This window comes from Trifolium pratense, linkage group LG6 (assembly GCF_020283565.1).
Source record: "Trifolium pratense cultivar HEN17-A07 linkage group LG6, ARS_RC_1.1, whole genome shotgun sequence".
Lineage (NCBI taxonomy): Eukaryota > Viridiplantae > Streptophyta > Magnoliopsida > Fabales > Fabaceae > Trifolium > Trifolium pratense.
The window spans coordinates 8,945,613-8,969,073 of NC_060064.1; the positions used below are offsets into that span (position 1 = coordinate 8,945,613).

The following is a 23,461-nucleotide window of genomic DNA, read 5'->3' on the forward strand; positions in this document are numbered from 1 at the left end:
GAAATAAAAATGGAAATAAAAACAAAGTATTATTGGGATCATTACTCTAGAAATATTGTTTAGGATTTTTCATATTATATTATATATAATGGAAGTCAAGTTGACGAAGGCATCGATTTTTGGAATCATATACAACTTTCAAATTCAATAACGTATAGTCATCTTCTTACTCTCTTATTGAATAGCTGGGAAAAAGAAGATACCATATTTTAGACTAAACTACACAAAAGGAGAGTGACAAAATTTCACAAAAATAGAAAATAAATAAATAAAAGGGAATATGTTAAAAGTGTCTAATACAAATATATATAAAGAAAAAACAAATAAGATAAAAATACTCAATCACACAAATAATTGATAGACGTGGACAAAAATTTCCCTTGAAAGAGGTTTTCAATTATCAAAACTAGAACATCGACCCGTGCAGTGCACAAGTCTGATTAGCCGTAAATTATATAATGATTAAATAAGATATGATAATTCCAATAATGTAAGATATATGAAAAAAATTGAGTAACATTAAACGATAGTTCAACAATTATTTTGGAAAAATATTCGTACAAAGAAAATTATGTTATATTACGGAAGACTTCCTTATAAACCACATTCGAAGTCTTAGTCGTATCTTCACGGTCGTCATCGATGATCAATATTTCTAATCATTTTCTAGAAGTAACTCTTGAAATTGTAACATACAACTGACCATGTGAAAACACTGGCGACGGAAGATATATCCCAACATGCTTTAAAGATTTTCCATGACTCTTATTAATAGTCATCGCAAAAGAAATCATTATAGGAAATTGTCACCGTTGAAATTTAAAAGGAATTCTTACGTCAGATGGTGTCAGAGAAAATCAAGGTATGAAAACCTAATCACCAATATTATTTCCAGAAATAATTTTTCCTTCAAGAGCGCGTTTTCTCAATCTTGTAATAATAAGTCTTGTTCCATTGCATAATCCTAATTTTTTATTCAACTTGTGATTTGGAAGTCCCGACGTAGAAATCGTGTTCAAAAATTCGGGAGTATGAACATCATCCACTGTTTGACCGTCTACATTTTGTGTGAGTGGAGTTAGAGTATCATAACTCAAATATGTTTTTTCTTCACCAGGAATTAAATCCAACATATAATCATTTATTGTGTCGACTATTGAATTTTTAGGAGCTAGTATAGCTCTATTTTGGAAATACGTTATATCGTTCATGTTTTGTAAAAGTTGGGGATAAATACTTTCAACGATAGAAGCAAGAGGATCACCTGAATTTGGAATCAATAAATTTGATGGAATGTCAAGTTCTAAATCATTGTCGTTGTCATCTCCAATTTCTCCATCGCCAGCACCCAAAACTCATTCAGAAAACAATCTTCTTTGTTCAACGTCTGCACTCGAAGCACCACCGAAAAGCCTCATGTTTTTACTCAATGTTAAAACTTCACAAAAATCCCAAAGAACCGAAGAATTAATAGTAGCATGAACAACTTCTGGCATTGTACCTTTGGGTATTACTGGTAGAATTTGTCTAAAATCTCCGCCAAAAACAACAACTTTTCCACCGAAGGGAACATGTTTATTTTTTTCATCAACAGACTTGAGAATATATTTTAAAGTTCGATCAACAGCTTCGAAACAGTGTTTGTGCATCATTGGTGCTTCATCCCATATAATGAGCCTTGCTTTTTGTATTAATAGCGCCAAAGGGCTTTTAGGAACTATGGTACATGGTGAAAACTCATCAACATTTAGAGGAATACAAAACATTGAATGTGTTATTCTACCGCCAGGTATAAGCAATGCATCAATCTCACTTGAGGCAACTGTTAAAACTATCTCACCTTTTGAGCGTAATGCGGCTGACATGGCCTTCCAGATAAATGTCCTCCCTGTATCGCCATAACCATAGAAAAAAACACACCAGGTTTGTTTTCGTTAACTCTTGTCATGATTGTGTCATATACTTTACGTTGCTCTAAAGTCATAGTTGACATCAATCTAACATGTTCCTCAGCTAATGATTTTCTGTTATAATTCAATTCGTCGTGTATTAAACTATTTTGTATATCAGGAACTAATAATGTGTCTGCTCTAGGCAACGGAGGATAATCTTTTAAAGTCTTCCCACAACTACGTAAGATCATCTCAATATTTGCTATTGCATATTGTATTAATTGATCATCGGTTAATATTAAATCTGCAATGTTAAAATCAAAATAATGAATGTGATTAGTGACATGACTATGGTTGTGTTTGGTTGTATTGCAAAAAAAAATTGATTTAGCAGAATTGAGTTTGATAATAACTTTTCAAATCACACGTGATAATAACTTTCCAAATCTCACATGATAATTATTCTCTAAATTTATGATCCGGTAGAAAAAAAACATTGATTAGGAAAGACATAAAAATATTTCGTGATGAATAATACAGTCAACAATAATTTTGATATGATATACTTTTAAAATTGATGGTGCTTATCAATTATTGCACATAATTTTAATCACAATTGGTATACTTGCCATAGTGGTTGGAAATATTGTTTTGCATTGAAGGGTTGCGGGTTCGAATCCTAATCAAGACAAAATTGTATTATTTTTTAATAAAAATTGCAAGATAAAATGGAGGGAAAATAGGGAAAACAAATTAGGGTTTATGGTTTGCTTGTGTATACAAACTTATAATATAAAAGATTAACGAGGTTTGGTTTTGTTATGTTGATTAGTGTAATTACCCTTTATGTTATATCTAGATAGCATCTAAAAGTATTTTTGAATTGTACGAATGGAATCACACTTTATATCTTTTATAATTTTATTTTTTCTTATAAAGAAAAAGAGATTTTGTTTGAGTATGAAGCAGGTAATCAAAACCGGACTGATCATCAAACCGGTAAGTTTATCGGTTCAAGATTCAATTGATTGGATCATGGTTCAATCGGGTCGGACCGTTTTTAATTAAATATATTTTTTAATTATTATATAAATATAAATATATAAATAATTACTTAATATTCCCCAGTTTCACACATTAAAAAGATAAAATGTCATAACTTAAATATAAAATAAAACTTTAATACATTAGACATAAAATTTCTAATTCAGACCAAATTAAAAATTACATACTAAACTAAGTTCTAAAAAATATTCATTGACTATAAAATTAGAATCATACAAAATATATAATATAATATTTATTGACTATTAAAATTAGATGCAAAATATCAAAACTATTAACAAAAACAAAGAAGCAAAATATCAAAAGGGAAATATAAACATAAAAAAAGTGAGGCTAAAAATATTTTTTAGACCCTAGTTAGGTCTAAGTTAGCAAGGTGCACCTTTTCAATTGGACCAAAATACCCATTCTTTTTAATTAATTAACCAAAATACCCATTAATAGACGCGGATCCAGTGTCGCGCGCGTACCGAAGGACCATGGTTACAGACCGTTGATTTCCATCAGACAGCCAAGATCTGATCTCATCAAGACTGTCTGATCAATCCGACAGCCCAGATAATCCTGATCCATCAGATTCCAGCGCGTGCGCCACACTGGATTACACCCTGGGGAGAGAAAAATTTGTTTTTTAAAAGTAGGACACGTGTCACACAATGGTTGGCTGGACGTGATTTTTGTTCATTTAATACTTTGAACTCAATTATTTCGTTGTAAATTAATTTTTTTTTTTTTTTTTATACCAAAATTCATAATTTTTTTTTTCTACAAATAGAGACTTGGTTCGTTTGATTTGGACACCGAAAAAAAAATTCAATTTTTCACTACCTTAATCTCATTTTTTGTCTACTAAATACGTTAGTTGTGTGTTGTAATTTAACACGCACCACTCAACCAACTCACTGAAACCATTATACCAGGAAAATAGTAGATAATATTCTGGAACTTTTGGTATATTTTATGAAATTTTTGGAGACCTGAAACTATTTTTAGTTAATTAAATGAGATAAAACGGTAATTAAAAACTAATGTTTGCTTCTGAAACCATTTTACTGGTAGAATGGTTGCACATAGTTGTATTCTGAAACCATTTTATTGGTAGAATGGTTTCAATGAGTAATTTATTAATTGTGTTTGCTTCTGAAACCATTTATCTGGTACAATGGTTTCAGAGAGTTGTAATCTGAAACCATTTTGCTGGTAGAATGGTTTCAGTAAGTTGATTATTAGTTATTTGCTTCTGAAACCATTTAGCTTGTAGAATGGTTGCACATAGTTGTACTCTGAAACTATTTTACTGGTAGAATGGTTTCAGTGAGTAATTTTATTAATTGTGTTTTGCTTCTGAAACCATTTAGCTGGTAGAATGGTTTCAGAGATTTGTACTCTGAAACCATTTTCCTGGTAGAATGGTTTCAGTGAGTTGATGTAAGGTAGTGAAAAATGAGATTAAGGTAGTGAAAAATTGGGTTTTTTTTTCTGTGTCCAAATCAAACGAACCAAGTCTCTATTTGTAGAGAAAAAAAAATTATGAATTTTGGTATAAAAAAAAATAAAAAATTAATTTACAACGAAATAATTGAGTTCAAAGTATTAAATGGAAAAAAATCACGCCCAGCCAATCAGACAGCGACACGTGTCCTGCTTTTAAAAAGTAGATTCTTTTCTCTCCAGGGTGTAATCCAGTGTGGTGCACGCTCTGGAATCTGATGGATTCGGATGATCTGGGCTGTCTGATTGATCAGACAGTCTTGATGAGATCAGATCTTGGCTGTCTGATGGAAATCAACGGCCTGTAACCATGGTCCTGCGGTACGCGCGCGACACTGGATCCGCGTCCATTGATGGTAATTTGGTTAATTAATTAAAAAGAATGGGTATTTTGGTCCAACTGAAAAGGTGCACTTTGCTAATTTAGACCCAACTGGGTCTAAATTAGCAGCCCCCTATATATATATAGGGGTTTTCTAACTTAGACCCTAGTTAGGTCTAAGTTAGCAAGGTGCACCTTTTGAGTTGGACCAAAATACCCATTCTTTTAATTTTTGAAAGAATAGAGCAACAGGGGCATTTCTGTAATTTTACATAAAAAAAAAAATAATGACACGCGCCCCCACCTTCTTAAAAATTAATAGACGTGGATCCAGTGTCGCGCGCGTACGGAAGGACCATGGTTACAGACCGTTGATTTCCATCAGACAGCCAAGATGTGATCTCATTAAGGCTGTCTGATTGATCAGACAGCCCAGATCATCCTACCATCTTGTCTGCGCCACACTAGATTATAAGCTGGAGAGAGAAAATTTTACTTTTGAAAAAGGCAGCCACGTGTCAGCATATGAATGGGTCTGCGTGATTTTTTCCATTTTATGCTTTAAACTCGATTATTTCGTCGTAAATTAATTTTTTATTTTTTAATTTTTATACCAGAATTCATAATTTTTTTTTCTCTACAAATAGAGACTTGGTTTGTTTGATTTGGACACCGAAAAAAAAACGCAATTTTTCACTACTTTAAACTCGATTATTTCGTCGTAAATTAATTTTTTATTTTTTGTTTTTTATACCAAAATTCATAATTTTTTTTTCTCTACAAATAGAGATTTGGTTCGTTCGATTTGGACACCGAAAAAAAAAAAACGCAATTTTTCACTACCTTAAATGAGATAAAACGATAATGGTAAAAACTAATGTTTGCTATTCTGAGAACCATTTATCTGGTACAATGGTTCATCAGAGAGTTCAGAATGAGATCTTCTCCTATACTTAGCCCTGTGTTTTTAGGTAATGGTCCTTATCCAGGACTTCTACCTACTGCTAGGAGAGTTTATCTGACCGTGTTAGGAGTAGATGGATCGGTAACTATGGTAGCCATGTTGACAACAAGAAGCTATTTCAACTCAACTTGGATAAGATCAAAAGTGGTGAAGATACGAGGACTACATTGATGATAAAGAATATCACAAATAAGTATGAATGATTAACTCATAGCAATGCTTGTTTATTATTAATAACTTTTGGTGAAACCATTTTGCTGGTAGAATGGTTTCAGTAAGTTGATTATTAGTTATTTGCTTCTGAAACCATTTAGCTTGTAGAATGGTTGCACATAGTTGTATTCTGAAACCATTTTACTGGTAGAATGGTTTCAGTGAGTAATTTATTAATTGTGTTTGCTTCTGAAACCATTTATCTGGTACAATGGTTTCAGAGAGTTGTAATCCTGAAACCATTTTGCTGGTAGAATGGTTTCAGTAAGTTGATTATTAGTTATTTGCTTCTGAAACCATTTAGCTTGTAGAATGGTTGCACATAGTTGTACTCTGAAACCATTTTACTGGTAGAATGGTTTCAGTGAGTAATTTATTAATTGTGTTTGCTTCTGAAACCATTTATCTGGTACAATGGTTTCAGAGAGTTGTAATCTGAAACCATTTTGCTTGGTAGAATGGTTTTCAGTAAGTTGATTATTAGTTATTTGCTTCTGAAACCATTTACCTTGTAGAATGGTTGCACATAGTTGTATTCCTGAAACCATTTTACTGTAGAATGGTTTCAGTGAGTAATTTATTAATTGTGTTTGCTTCTGAAACCATTTATCTGGTAGAATGGTTTCAGAGAGTTGTAAACTGAAACCATTTTGCTGGTAAAATGGTTTCAGTAAGTTGATTATTAGTTATTTGATGAGATTAAGGTAGTGAAAAATTGAGTTTTTTTTTTCTGTGTCCAAATCAAACGAACCAAGTCTCTATTTGTAGAGAAAAAAAAATTATGAATTTTGGTATAAAAAATAAAAAATAAAAAATTAATTTACGACGAAATAATCGAGTTTAAAGTAGTGAAAAAATTGCGTTTTTTTTTTCGGTGTCCAAATCAAACAAACCAAGTCTCTATTTGTAGAGAAAAAAAAATTATGAATTTTGGTATAAAAATTAAAAAATAAAAAATTAATTTACGATGAAATAATCGAGTTTTAAAGTATAAAATGAAAAAAAATTAACGCAGCCAATTAAAATGTGACACGTGGCCTGCCTTTTAAAAAGGCTTTCTCTCTCCGCGTGTTCCTCTCCACCACGCGCGCCTGTCGGCGCGTGTTCTGCACGCGCGCGTTTTTTGTCAAATGAGAAGCTGCCACGTGTCTGGGGGGGGGAGAAAAAGAAGTGGGGGGCCCGTGTAATATTGCAGAAAATTACAGAAATGCCCCTGTTGCTCTATTCTTCCAAAAAATTAAAAAATGGGTATTTTTGTCCAACTCAAAAGGTGCACCTTGCTAATTTAGACCCAACTGGGTCTAAATTAGCAGCCCCCATATATATATATATATATTCTTATTTATCGAGATTCTGAAAAGAATCTAAAATCTAAAAATTTTATGAGTTTTTCTTAAATATCGTTAATTTTAATACGTCTCACTAACAAATCAAATAATTTTTAATTTTTCTAAATTTTTTTATAAATGATCTATACGATATAAAATTTTTAATTCAATAATAAATTTTGTAAAATTTGTATTCGTTACGATAGTATTTATTACTTGTCGATGATATACCACTTATCGACAGTAGCATCATCAGCCATATCTAAAGACTAAGTCGACTCATTCATCTAGGAACAAAATATTTTATTATTTTATAGTCTTCATAAAACATTGGAGTGGTAGTAAGTAGTCATCGGACACTTGCATACCAAAGACTCACTCCCTTCACGACTCAAACACACAAGTGCGTCCAATCAACCAATGCTCTCTTTCCATGTGTGATTTTTCTAGTCACATAATTTATACTACAATTATTTATTTATTTTGAGTAATGTCACATAATTTATTTATTTTTTGATAATAAAAGTCACATAATTTATATATTTATTACGTATTATTCCATCATTGCATAATTTTTTTTTTGGTATATCTATCTCTGTATTTATATCATGGTTTTTAATATTATAAAAATGTGGCTCACATCTATTTTTTTTTATAAGCAAAAAAATGAATTATAAAGAGTATAAGAGATACTCAACTCTTACAATTTAGAGACGATCACCATAGATACATAAAAAACAAACTAAGGAATTGTTACACCAATCAGAAAAAGTTACATTGACATTACTCCCTAACCGACTTATTACCCGAAACCAAGCGAAATAAATAATTTGTTCCGCCAACGAAAATACATTGACATGGTCTCCTCTAAATAAGATGTTATTGTTGATATTATAGTTTATACAACCGTTTATACTGTAATTGTAATGTGATCTTCAATTACATATACATCGCTTCGATTCATTTTAATCGCTTCGATTCAACTACATATACAACTATATCATAAATTGTAGAAGGAATCGTATCAAACAATTTCAAAAAATATAATGTCAGTTACGTTCATATATTCTTATAAAAATTAAAAACTTATTATCTCAAATTTCAATCAACTTTAGATTAATAAAAAATCTTACAACCAACATTGATCCAAATGATAAGAGATTTCATCTCCTTAATCATATGGTCAGACGTTCGATTTATGACTCATGCGTATGGAAAAAATTTAGTTAGAATGGAAAAATCCACCTAATGTCTCCCACATGTTCCTCGGAAATTAGTCATCGTTAATGAAAACTTCATATCAATATCATAGTAACAAATAAATAAAAAATACATTTAACGGTCTCACACTGCAACAGCAAAGATTACAATCACAACCATATGACAATAATTTATAACCATAATATATATACTTATAAGTTATATCTTTTTGAGTGAGGTTAATTGCCATTTTGTTCATTAATCATTGAATTCCAAAACATTTTCACAACCAAAACCATATATATATATCCTGTTCCGCTGCCAAGTTACCAACAGCCATGGTTACCGTTGGAGTTTCTTTCTTCCCTACCGTTTTATCCTCAACCTTCCACCGTGAGCGACCGTATCAAGCCGTAAAATTCAACTCCGGAAGAATCCCGAGCATAGCCCCCACGATTTTGCCATGTCTATCGACCGAGTTTCGGAGGAGAAGCAAAAAGAGAGAGCAGAGCGGTTGGAAGGAATATTTGGAGCAAGCGAAAGAGGTTTATCTATGCAGACGGTGGGCTGCCGCGGTGGTTTTCACCACTGGAGTGTGGTTTGCGGTTGGATAATTCTCCTCTCATGCTCTTCTTGCCGGGTTAGTCATTGTTTCGTTATTTTCTGTTGAAAATCATCAAAACCAAAATATGAGGAGTATAATAAATGGATAATCCATTATCCATCCCTTTTGTTTTATTCTTCAGAATTTCGTATATTGTATACTTTTTGGCAGAACGTAAATTGACTAGAAATTTTTTTTTGAGAAATGCTTTTTGTAACGAAGCTAAAGGAAAAGGAAAAAACACGAATGAAGTCAAAAACATATCTTTCCTCCCAAATATTTTTTCTTCTTTTTAACCACCGCTTAACCTCATCTCTCATCTTTGTTTATTATCTCCATCAACGACCATATCCTCTCATGATGATTGTGGCAGTTCCACAGTTCTTTTTTCCTATTCTCCAAAACTTAATTTCACATTTTTAAACCCAATTCTTTATTCAATTTTTCAAGATCTAAAGCCGCAATTTTTATTTTTCTGTTATCATTAGATTAATTTCTTGGTACTCTCTTTTCATCACTCTTTTTTCTTGGTGCTTTTCTTTACATATCTCTTTACCGATTTGGATTATGAGATTGTAGTTTATTTTTTGGCAGAAATTTTGTTGTGGCTCATTGGTTTATCCTTTATCAAATTCATATTGCACTGGTTAGGAAATAGATTATATAATTGATGGGAGATTAAGAAGAAAAGTTAGGAGTTAGGACTTTATGCAAATCTCTCAATTAAAATCTTTTGCTTGAGAGGTGGTTATTTAGGTTTAGGCGATGGAAGCCACTAAGATAGTGAAGCAATATAACAATGGAAGGGGGAGGTTGAAATTGCAAAGATGAATCTGGCTTGTGCCTACAGTGCAGCAACCATAAAGAAGATTAGAGAAACTAGCGGTGCTGAAACTAAAAATAGCAGTGGAAATTGATTTCGTGTTTCTTGTGGAAATTGACTTCGTGGTAAATAGGGGTGATCGTATCCGAACCAATCCAAAAGTAAAACCGTAAATCGAACCAAACCAAACCGAAAACCGCAAAAACCGCATTTGGTTTGGATGTATTTGGATGGCTTTCTTACTGAACCGCAAACCGCAAACCGCAAAACCGCAAACTGCAAAAACCGCAAAAACCGCGGATAACCGCAAAAACCGCATTAAGTTACTATTATATATTTATATTCCAATATCGTAAAAGAAAATATATTTATATTCCAATATACATGCCCAATTACCAAGTCAGTCGACCAAATTAATCGAACTTCAAGTTGTTTTTATTTTTTGTACTGAAATTTTATTTTGGTGTTGTAATGTTATTTTAAATAAACAAATTTTATCGATACCGTGATGTTATTTTGAAAATTCAATTTTTTTATATATTTAAAATTGTAAGTTACTATAATGTTATTTTGGATAAATAATTTTTGTTGCTACTACAATGTTATTTTGGAACTTCAATTTTTTATTTTTTTTTTATGCTTAAAATTATTCGGTACAATCGTTATGTTTTAAACCGCACCAACCGAACCGATCCAAACCGCATTGGTTTGGTTTGGTTTGGTTTGGATGAATTTTTAAAAATCAACCGAACCAAACCGAACCGCATGCATTTTTATCTCGCGGTTAGGATGACTTTTATGCTCAAAACCGAACCAAACCGCACCGCGATCACCCCTAGTGGTAAATAGTTGTGCTCTTTTTTTTATGAGCAAAATTAATGTAGAGTTTGAATAGTATAAGGTGTACTCAACCTTTACGATTCTTTAATCATGTCATTATATGCTAAAAATGCAAGATAATGGATTTTATACCAATAAAAAAATACAAGAAAAGACAAATTTGTTATTCCACCTATAAACCAAAAGTAAAAAGAAAAGATAAAAGTTTGTTAAAGGTTAAGATGTAATGTTCATTCCAATTGAACAATACTCGTGAAGGCAAAATCCTCTCTATTTTTCTTTTTATTACTATAGTTTTGATGGGTTTTAGAATGATATTAAATAATTAGACACGTCAAATATAATAGTATAATACTATTACATTTATATTCTCAAAATTTTAATAATTGCAAACAGAGACGGATCCAGGAATATATAAAACGGGGGGCCGGAATAATTAAATAATAAATATTAAATAAATCATAATCATAATTATAATAGTACTTGAATATATTCAATAAAAAATAAAAAATACATCATATTGTTTATCTAAATTATACACAATATTATTCTATATCATAAAATTCATCAACAACTGAATCTATATTAATTAGTTTGAAATTCATTTTCTATCTTGTTTCTCAACCTAATTTTCACAATCTTCATAGCAGAAAACAATCTCTCACTTGTAGCAAACAATCAGAACTAACTTAATTGACTTTCGACTTTAATAGTGTCTAATACATATATTATCAAAATATTTTAAAGTAGTAAATTGTTACAATTACTATATTGTGGTTGCATGATTTGCGCCAAACGGTCGTTACTAATTTTTTAACACATATATATCAGGAACAAGTATATGAAAGAAAAAAAATATGACAAGAAGGAAGGGGCATCAGCCCCTACTTACCCCCCTTATGTCCGTCCTTTATTGCAAAAATAGATAGGATCAAAAAATAGAGAGACCTTACTTCTTTTTTTGGAAATATTTTTTAAAAACAATTTTTTCATCAAAACTTGTCTTGAAAACATATTTTTTTTATGATGTATTAAAATCCGAAAATTAATTAAGAATTTCACTAAAGTCCAATTATGACCCAAAAATAGCAAATAGCAAATGTGGCTCAATAAGCTGACATTAAGAATTAAATCTTTGAGTCAGTAAGTCTAGTGACTATCCAAAGAATATGAAGAGGATAATAAAACCAGTCCACATCAATGATGATACAAATATTAAACAATACTGATGGTAAATTCAAAACATCGAAACTTGTAGATTTCAACAAATCTAAAAAATTATCAGAGTCTCGAAACGAGAAAGCTAATCAGACATCACAACAACCAAATAGAACACTTCGCCGACAACCAAACAACACCAACGAGAACCACATCATTGTTTGAAAACTACTTCAACTCTGCCGGCGTGGTGGAGATCGACGTCAGAGAGGATTATAGCAACCCTACTTCAACTACTTGCTTTAGTATATATATATATATATATATATATATATATATATATATATATATATATATTTCATTTTGGCTTGTTCAAAAAAAAAAGGATTATAGCAACCCCAACGGGGTGCAACAGAGGCACAAAGGGGTACCTCGTCGCACCATCACCACCCTAGTCTACATCGTGAAGGATTTTAAAAGGAAGAGGTGCAATGGTGGAAGAAAAAAGAGAAGGTTCAAGAAAGAAAAAAAAAAAGAGTTTGGTTGCTGCGGAATAAAAAAGGAGTTCAAGAAGAGAACCCCGACCTTAATCTAGAAGCCATTATATTAAGATAAAAGTAACGAAAATATGGACATAGAAATCAAAGTTTGAGCTCGTTTTCTGTGGATGAATTATTTATAATGTTCTAAACAAGTTGAAAAATATTTATTTAAAATTACACGCTGACTTAACAAAAAGACTAAAACGACGTGCAAATATATCATATTTCTTTCGAAGTCCTCTAAAACTTTTCTTCAAACAATAGTCAATTAAATATTTTCGGCCAAATTTTTTTGTCTTTTATTTTTAAGTCAGCATCCTCCATAATTTTTAAAGGCATGTTTATAATATTATGATAATATCACCATAAAAATTTATAAACTTTTTAAAAATGAATTAAATGTGAATATTTTAGCACCAAATAACTTAAAAATTATATTTAATTCATTCATAGTTAAAAAATTCAAAAATTTTAATCATAGAACCAATGATGATGTGCGAGCTGGTTTAATACACATTTAAATCCAGCAAAGCATAGCAGACACTTGTTATTGTTTATTTTTTTTTGACACAACAAACACTTGTTATTTGGAAGCATAGTTTGGTGTATATGGGTACATAGAAATCATTATGTCTTTGGTGTATATATATGGGTAATAGGAAGTTGTTCAACACTATAATGGCGGAGCTCTCTGGTATATTATGAGTCTCGGGTATATTATGAGTTCTCCAAGCTGCCATGGAAAAGGGATATCAGAGGAGAGTTTGTGTGGAGTCAGATTCAATTGTTGCTATCGATCTTTAATAAAGGTTGTCCTCCAAATCACCCTTGTGCGTCTATTATTTTCCGCATCAATCGCCTTAAGATGCGAAGTGAGAAGTGTCCCTACAACATATATACAGGCAGGCAAACCACGCGTTAACTTTACCTACGTGTGTATTCATATGTTTAATAATCCTCCGTTGGGTTGTATAAACCTCTTATGGCAAAATTGTGCTAGAGTCTATTTTAGTCGTAGAGTTCCGTTGTAATTTGGCCTAGCGGCATCCGTTGTATTAAAAAAATCTAAAATTTTGTAAGAGATATTTTTATAATGTCTTAAATATGACGGTAAAAAATCATTCAAAAGCTTGAATGATACACATTTAACACACAAAAATCTCGTCTAACGATATTTTTTACAATAATAATTTCTCTCAATTCATCATCTTATTTAAAAAAATTAATCAACTAACTTTTTAAACGCTACAAATATAATCAACTAACTTATCCACTATAATCTAACTTATAAGTTATTCGTCGTAACTTAACTTATCAACTATTCCCATATTTCACAAGAGTTAGGATCTGTTGACACTAGGTGTCAATATTTATTTTGAAACCAAATAATATCCGTTGATTTGTTTTGATCAAAAGACTTAGATGGTGTGTTTGATTTGTTAAAGGGTAAGTACTGGACAGAACAGTACAAGACAGAACAGCACAACACATGACAGAACAGCACATAACAAACTTTTGGGATATTGAACATTTTTTTGACTTATACGATATTTTGTTAATAAAATGGTATTTTGGCATTTTAGACAAATTGTACTGCGGACAAAAAGTTGTGCTGTGGTTTAGTGAGGTACAAAAAATTCTGTTTTTGTCCTGTCCATTGCTTCCCAGTTTGTCCAGTTCCTGAAACAGTTTTACAATCAAACACAGTACAACTACAGTTGTCCTGTTCAGTCCCTTATTTTTAGCGAATCAAACGGACCCTGGCTCTGTTTGGCAAAAATAGCTTATGGCTGATAAGCTAGCTGATAGTTTATGGCTGGTGACTGATGGCTGATGGTTGATAGCTTCTAGCTTCTAGCTGATTGAAGTGTTTGGTAAAATTAGCGGTTCAACCGACTGATAAATATAAAATGACATAAAAGGACATCTTTAATTCAATAATTTTTTTTTATCAAATTAATACTATTTAAGATACTTAGAATTTAATATTTTAAGTTTTTTTTTTTACAATATGTTAAGTTTATTAATTTAATAAATATATCTTTCAAATATTATTATCAAACTAATTTTTATATGCTGAATTTTTTTTTAAAAAAAATTATTTTCCTTTCAGTTGATATACTTTATGAAAAAATAACAAAATATATTCACAATATAGTATAATGGTTAATTATAGTAAGGTACGTTGTTTCAAAAAAAAATTATAGTAAGGTACGTACCTATGAATTGAGGAAAAAAAATATGCTTTAGGCTTCATATTTGAAAATAGATAATAAGGCAACGTTAAAACATACTATATACATGTGATTTTAAAAGAAGCATTGTTAAAACATGCATTTACTTATTTTATTTTAAATTCTAATGATAATAAATTATAAAGGGTAAATATGAATTTTAGTTAAAATAATAAGGGTAAAAGAGGAAGAAAAAATGAAACGCTAGAAGATATAAGTTCACAAGCTACTTGAAATAGCTTATGAAAAAGAAGTTATAAGTCAGTAAAATAAGCTAAAAGCTCTTTCTGAAAAGACTGTTACCAAACAAGTTTTTTAGCTTATAAGTCATAAGATAAAAGCTAAAAGCTAGCTTTTTTTGGCTTGCCAGAGCTTAAAAAAAGTTATGTGACGAGATCTCTTTGGATCTTTTATCGTCTGGTTTTACTCTATCCCCTTTTCTCCTGAAAATAATTTGACGTTGAGTTACATTGCTACCATCCTCCCCGCCGGCTGTATGGGCGGGTTGTCCACTAAAATAAGTAAAATTCATTGTTACTTTGTGTGCAGAAAACCTTATAAAGAACAATTTGAAATAGCCACTATACATAGAACAATTTCATTGTCAAGGAACTGCGATTAAAAATGTTGGAACCACACAAAACTACAAAATTCGTAGCGTTTCACCCATGATGCAATTAGGAAGTCATCCTTGACAAGTAAAATACATGGGTATTGAAATAAAATAATATCGAAGCCGCCGTGATTAGTGAAAATAGGTCAAAAAATGAGTAAAAGGTCAAATACCTCCTAAAATTTTAAAATTCGTTAAATACTCCTTCTAATATTTTAAAATAGATAAATATCTTCTGAAATTGTAAAACGTCAATCAAATTGCCCCTTGTTTCGTCATCAAAACAAATCAATGGATAATATTTGATGTCAAAATAAATATTGACACTCGGTGTCAACGGATTTAACTCATTTTACGATATTTAGTCTGTATTAGTCTATTCATCCCACAATGTTTTTGTACTTCTTTTTTATTTAATATTTTTTTCTTTGCTTAAAAATAAAAGTTAAATATAAAGTTATAATCCCTCCGTCCCATTTTATAAAACCTACTTTGACTAAATGCACTATTTATATGTCTTGTTTTGACCGTATTTTTCTAAAAGTATATAAATGTAAATATTATCATATATGATCTTGTTTGATTTGTTTCGATAAATATTTTCAAAATATCAAATTTTTATAATTTTTATTAATAGACAATTAAAAATATTCATAATCAAAATTATGTATTGGCATACGTATATTTATATAAAAATGAGTTGTTTTGAGCTCAAGGAATTAATGAGAACAAACCCGAGTTTGATTTCTCGTGGAATACTTTATCAAACTCTCACCACTAGGGACTTCTTCCCATAATGCTTTCATATATATATATATATATATATATATATATATATATATATATATATATATATATATATATATATATATATATATATATATATATATATATATATATATATTTTAGTTACTATTATATTGGTATCAAGTTTCCACCGCCGTTAACGAATTCTCTCCATTCGCATGAGCCATGAATCGAACCCCCGACCACATGTTTAAGGGGAGCAAGACCCTTACCACCAATTCATTGTTGGTTGCTTTCATATATCTAATATCTATGATTCCTTCCTACTATGGGTTACCTCATTTTCAAATTGCAGTATAGTTATCTATCTTGAATTGGTTCTGGACCATAAAGTTTATTCCACTTCCACTAAAGTATGTTTTGATGTAATAATGTCATGGAATTAAGCATCATGCTTACTAATAAATTTAATTGCATAAATTTATGATTATTTTTCTTTCAAACTTTACAGGGATTGATGGCGTAGGAATTGGACTTATTTCACATCATCAGAAATTGGGAAGGTTTATCATCATTTCACCAATTTGTCATTTGTGGAATATTGCACACCTTCTGTTTGACAAAATTTTTTTCCCATTGAAGGATATTTGATTTGTGGTGCTTGCATATTCCAGTTGCAGATAGAACATCATTTACAGGTCCTTTTTCCTCTGAAACTCATTTTATTATTTAGCTATGAAACAGAGACACTTCTCAGATTAGGCGTGTCCTAGTGTCGGACACGCGTCAGTGTTCGACACATGATTACATAGAATTATGTCATTTTCTCAAATTATTATTAGTGTCGACGTGTCAGTTTTCGTGTTTTATAGTTCAGTGCTTATGTTGAACGTGTCAGTATCCATTAATTCATTATGTTTCTTTTTCAGTAGTGTATTTCAGCATAATTTATTGTTTTGTTTATTTCCCATATTGCAGACCTTGTGAAATTGGTTGAGCAAACTGTTAGGTCAGAATATCAACGTTCACCAAATAGGCCCATATATCTTGTTGGAGAATCTTTAGGAGCGTGTCTTGCTCTGGCTGTTGCGGCTCGTAACCCCAATATTGATCTTGTGCTAATTTTGGCAAACCCAGGTAACTTTTAGTTTTTGCTGATGCGGATAAGATTTAATATCTTTAATTTAATTGTTCAAGAATAGCTAAATTAAGAAAATTCGGCACCATAAACATGACTAAAGAGAGAGTTAAACTTTAACGAATCTGCAGTAGCCATTTTTAATTACTTATTCAGTGTTGTAATTGTATGCATACACCCTGATCAGTTAAATTCCGCAATCACTATTCTGGCAAAGGAGAGTTGTGACTCCATGAGTGTTAGAGTTGACCACATTTCTTCGAAGATGTTGAAGAAATAAGTCACATTGATTAGAAATTAAAGTTCAATAAATATATTTTGCCTTGGATTCAGTTGGGAGTTTAATGTATGGATCACATTGGTGATAGTTAATACAATTATATCCTTCTAATGCTTCCCAACAATGAATAATTGGTGTTAGCGTATGGATATGTTAATAACAAGACTCATATTTAACGCAACCAAGGTTTAGCCTGGACAAAAATGTCTGTTGTTGATTATGACAATGGTGGATGTTAGTGTTTTCAGAATAATGATATTCATTCAAAAGGGTATAGTGAACATGTGTTTCATAGATAAAGTTTTGAGTGAAAATTCCTAAGCAATACTCACTTGGATTTTGTTGTAACAAAAAATCAGTTAAGGAATCACAAAGTACCTGATTTGACCATGATCATCCTATTTGGCAGCTACTTCTTTCAGTAGGTCCAATTTGGAGCTTTTAACACCATTGTTGGATGCTTTGCCTGGCTCACTCTCTCCCGCCCTGCCTAACATTCTCAGTTTGACAGCAGGTTTGTTCATCTTGCTTTAATATGAACTATTTTCTCAAGATCCATGCCAGGTGTGTTTAGTCTGATTTCCATCTTAATAGCTCTCTATCTTGAAAATTTTGAATGTTACGCAGAAAACAAGAAATGCATTTACCTAAAAATGAAAAGTGGTAATTTATTTTGAAAAGGGACTACTCTTGAAACATGCATTTTGATGTTTGGAGCCTAAGGAAAGGCTCCATTTGTTGGTTGTTTTTATTACCAGACAGATTGTCTTTAATAATTAGCAACTTAAACTTAGTCAGTTGCAGGTTTCTGGTAATTTTCATTGTTTCAAATGATGGGCGTAATCCCTCGTGTTTTTAACTTCAATCTGCTATTGCAGAATGTCAATAGATTATATGTTGTTTAATATAAATTTCATATTATATATGTATGTGCATCCTTACTTTCATAGGATTAACCCACCATGGTTTATGCCGTGTGAGAATGTTGTGGATCTAGTTTTCTCCCTTTACCATATTTATGTTTCATGCATTTGCCTGTTCTTGTGTTTGATTCTTTTCGTCATTTTCCCTTTCTGAGTTCCTTTCTATACAATATTTCTCTACTCCTATTTTTTTTTTTTTTATTTCCCTACTTTTGTTGCTTCTACTAATATTTAATTTATGGAAAATTCTTTGGCACCCTAAAACAAAACTAATTCAAAACTTAAATTCACTTTATAATAATTATAAAAAACGACATGTCTTTAAAAGATTGGGATGATGGGAACATACATACCCAACAAAGTCTAAGGTATTGAAGTGTTCACCTTAACTTATTCATGAATCACAGTTTTCTAGTTTATCAAATTAGCAAGTCCTTAACTTCCATGTCATTAGGGACTTATGCTAAATTGCCATTCCAATATCCTTAAGGACTGAATTTTTATGTAAAATTCATTTGTCATAATGGAAAACTTGTATTCTAATCATTATCTTTTACCAAAGAAAATGGTACCTTTCTCCATTTATGTCTTCAACTTTTCTTTCAACATTAGGCGGCCCACTGAAGACGGTGTTCGATAACATTATCGAAGGACTTCCTCTACTAAATTCAGCAAGAGAGCCAATAGTGGATTTTACTACTTTCTCATCAGCTCTTCATGTGAGGTTCCATTACTAATTTTATTCAGAAAATAGAGAATTTCAATTGGAAGAGAAATGTGTGACTTTTTCTTTATGCTTTGAATATGTGAAGCACAGTGCATAAGCATATTTCAGAACAAATCTTAATTGAAAATTGGGTAGCTTATTCTCTTTCATTAATTGTAACTAAAACTTAGTAAAAGAGGAATATGCTAGACTTTGATATGGCTTGTTCTTGCTCATTTGAGCTTTCTTTCAAGCCTGTATGGTTCTATAGCTTTTCATTTAAATCTATTGTTGATTGAATTCTCAGGTTCTTGCAGACATATTACCAAAAGAAACTCTTCTGTGGAAACTAAAGATGCTTAAATCTGCTTCAGCATATGCTGATTCACGCCTATATGCTATCAAAGCTCAGAGTTTGATACTTTGCAGGTTCATTCTCCTTGGGATTGTTCACCTTACATCTGTCATTATACGGAATCATATTCATATGTACTTTTTTATCTTTTTTATGCCTATTGCCTTCACTTGACAGAAATGCTATTAAAAAAAGAAATCGATAGAAAGAGTGCTAAGTGCGAACAACCAACCAATTTCATGAAAATTTATTACCTCTAAACCTCTTTATTCTCATATACATACCATGTTTTCCGTTTCATATACACAAGATGCTTTCCTTTTCAAGTTTATGACTCTTTCAGTACGACGAAACTGAGTTATTTCATTTGTTCTTTTAGTGGAAATGATCAGTTACTACCTAGCCAACAGGAAGGTCAAAGACTACTTCAGTTGCTACCCAAATGCGAGCTCCGTAAATTTAATGAAAGTGGTCATTTCCTATTCCTGGTATTATTTTCTATGATTATATTTGTTTGCCGGCATGATTTTCCTTGTGTTTCCATTCAAGAATGTGTCATGATCTTATTCATCACTTAGAAGTTAAGGGCCCATTTACATTGTGAAAACATTTTTTATTCATTTCTGGATATTTGTGTTAGTTTTTTTAGTTAACAAGGAGAAACACATACTTTTAAAGTGAGTCATTGTGATAAAGAGAAGATAAAATACTAGCTAGGGATGATGCATTTTAGGAAATAATGAAATTAACTCTTAACATTGTTATTGTTTCTGAAAATGCAAGAAATCGGTCCCTTCAAGAGTCTCTCTTCTCCTTGTTAAAAAATAAAAAAACAGAAATTTTAAGAAATAAAAATATAACACAAAGTAAACCGTCCCTAACTGACCCTAACATCAGGGCCTTGACAGGAAGGCGACATTGACCTGGTATGGGTAATCAAGGGGACTTCTTACTACCGTCGAGGCAAGTATCATGATTATGTGTCAGATTTCATACCGCCTACACCAGATGAAGCCAAGAAAGCAATAGAACAATACAGGTAAAATGAACTGAATAAATTTTATCATTTAAGCCATTAACACAAAGCAAGAGAATTCATTTATTATATAAACATTCAAGTGTGCAAGGAAAGCTTAACCTATAGCTACCGTTATGAGTTCTGTTATATTGATGTCTTGATGACAATATATGCCGATCAATTCATCTTTGTTCATTCTTGTTAATTGAATTGATCTGCTATCAAACTAATACCATTTAACACCTTTCAATTATAATGCTTCCAGTTTGATTAACAACATCACTAGCTCGGTAATGTTTTCAACTTTGGAGGATGGAAAGATTGTAAAGGGCCTTGCTGGGATTCCTTCAGAAGGGCCGGTTCTGTTAGTTGGGAACCACATGCTGCTAGCATTGGACGGAGCTCCCTTTCTTTCTAAATTTTATACAGAACGAGATATCGTTGTTCGAGCAATGGCACATCCCTTGTTCTTTAGGAGGAAGAAAAGTGGAAAATTGCCAGAAGTATCTTTTTTTGACTCGTTAAGAGTTATGGGTGCTTTTCCTGTACTATCATCTAACCTCTTCAATCTTTTATCTTCCAAGTCACATATCCTGTTATATCCTGGAGGGTTACGCGAGGGTTTTCATAGGAAGGTAAGTCCAATAAGTAGTCTCTTTATTATGTGTTTTATCTTTATCATGGAATCCATATTTGTTCACTTGACTCCTTCTAAGGTCTTTGACTTGTTCTTGGATAGTTGGAACTACATTCAATCAGCTAGTTAGGAATTTTTTACAGAGCTTTTGATTTGTATGAATCGAACAAGTTATCGGTTATAACTTTTCCTGGTTCATTTAAGAGTAAAAGGAAAGAATAAAAAAAAAGAAAATTCATGGATTGTTATAAGTCTTGGGTGCTTGGTATTGCATACCACGCGTTAGATCTGTAAGAAATATGATAATACCATATGTTGGATTAATGCTCCATTTTCTTGTGTACTGTCTGGTGCATCTGACTTATTACAAAGAAGTAGTCTGGGGTAGAATACTGACTGCAGACATATAAGATATTGGTCCTTCTGTTTTATTCATAAAGAAAACGCAACATCGAAAAAGGAAGGAAATTATTAGTGTATTATTAGTTATATCCCATTTAATGTTGGAATTCAGTGTTTGCTTTTTTGAGGTGCATTTTGTCTCTGTCTATATTTACGATCTAAAATATACTAGAATTTTTAAAACTGTCCGTCATTGTGTGATAATTATCAGGGTGAAGAATACAAATTATTCTGGCCTGAACAATCTGAGTTTGTCAGGATGGCTGCCAGATTTGGAGCCAAAATTATTCCTTTCGGTGCTGTTGGAGAAGATGATCTAGGTCAAGTAAGCTTCAGTATTTAATCAACCAATTGTTTTTCTTTACAAAGTAATTATTTTTCTCAAAATGTTGGCATTGAATGCGAATTGTTGCCAATTTTTATGGAAAGCATAATTCTACTAGATTTTCTTACTAACTATTATTATGAACATTATGATTTTATTTTGGTTTACCACTAGTGTAATGTTCTTGTAACTTTTCATCCAGAGTTTCCGATTGCGTAGTGGCCAAGGCCACAGTACGGCCCATTGTGTTGGGCTGTTATCTGACACCCTTTTTATCAATTCTTTGAAAAATGAGATTTTCCTTGCGATAATGTATCTAGAACTATGAATAAAACATTCACCTTTTCTACCAATGTTAGAGATTAGTTATGACTTTAACAAAAACAGATAACACAATCTATGCGAATTTCATATTTGAATTTATGTGGGTGTCTTGAACCTGTAGATTTGAATATCACAACACCATATCACATTGTTCTTTTCAGGTTGTGATCGATTATGATGACTTGGTGAAGATTCCTTACTTTAAGTCTGAAATAGAAAGCCTTACAAATGAGATTGAGCAGTTGAGGTATCTAAATTTTCTTTTTGTTGATTCGTACTAAACATTTTGTATATAAATTTCTTTTTCCTTCTTTTGCATCTTAGATACATGATATATACATATATATTAGTTTTGTTCCTTTTATATTGTGAAACTAGAACTGGTGCTAATGGTGAGGTGGCAAATCAACAAGTGCATTTACCTGGAATTTTGCCTAAAGTTCCGGGCCGGTTCTACTTTTATTTTGGAAAACCAATTGAAACAGAAGGTATGCCCAATGCATATTTCATTATTTATCAACATGGAGTAGCTGTGAAATGTGGCGGTAAAATTTGAGCTAATATTTGACAGGAAGGAAACAGGAACTTATGGACAAGAAGAAGTCTCAAGAATTATATTTTGAAGTGAAATCTGAGGTTGAGAGATGTATTGCATATTTGAAGGAGAAACGAGAAAGCGACCCCTACAGAAGTATATTGTCTCGGTTATTATACCAAGCTACGCATGGTCCTACATCAGACATTCCAACATTTGAAATTTGATTGTTCTGCACATAAAATAAATGGTATGTTTATCTCGAAAACTTAGGTTAGAGAGGCAAACTATGTAAATTATCGATAGTTTTAGCCATTTTTTCCTGGCCAGAAGGCATGATAGCTCATAGAAGGTTGAACCACATTGTGCAATTTTTTCTATACTTCAAATAAAAAAGAAGCAAATGCAATAAATAAATGATTGGAAAAGGAACATAACTACTCAAGTTGTATATTAATTTGTCATTTTTTATTCTTGGATCATGGAATCTTGACCCATGTATCAATGTATCATTCCCTGCCATAGTGAAGCTTTATGTCTCTAGTATCTACACAGAAGTGTTTGAAATTCATTCTCTGATTTTCTATGGTTGGTTTTCAGTTTGGTGTTGAATATGTAGTTTGTGTTGTTGGAATTTGTTTGAAGTCTCACATTGCTTAGGTTCCCGAGATGTGAAGTGTATAAATATGTGAGGGCAACCTCACCCTTTGAGCTAGCTTTTGGGGTTGAGATCCAAGCATATTTAACATGGTATCAGAGCCGGGTTAAGGACTGGAATGTGT

At 31.7% G+C, this 23,461-nt stretch overlaps 2 pseudogenes; one reads left to right on the plus strand and one right to left on the minus strand.

The window, feature by feature from the left end:
* Positions 1–683: 683 nt before the first annotated feature.
* On the minus strand, positions 684–2,197 carry LOC123890130 (annotated as a pseudogene).
* Positions 2,198–8,693: 6,496 nt separating this feature from the next.
* LOC123890131 lies at positions 8,694–23,265 on the plus strand (annotated as a pseudogene).
* Positions 23,266–23,461: the final 196 nt, after the last annotated feature.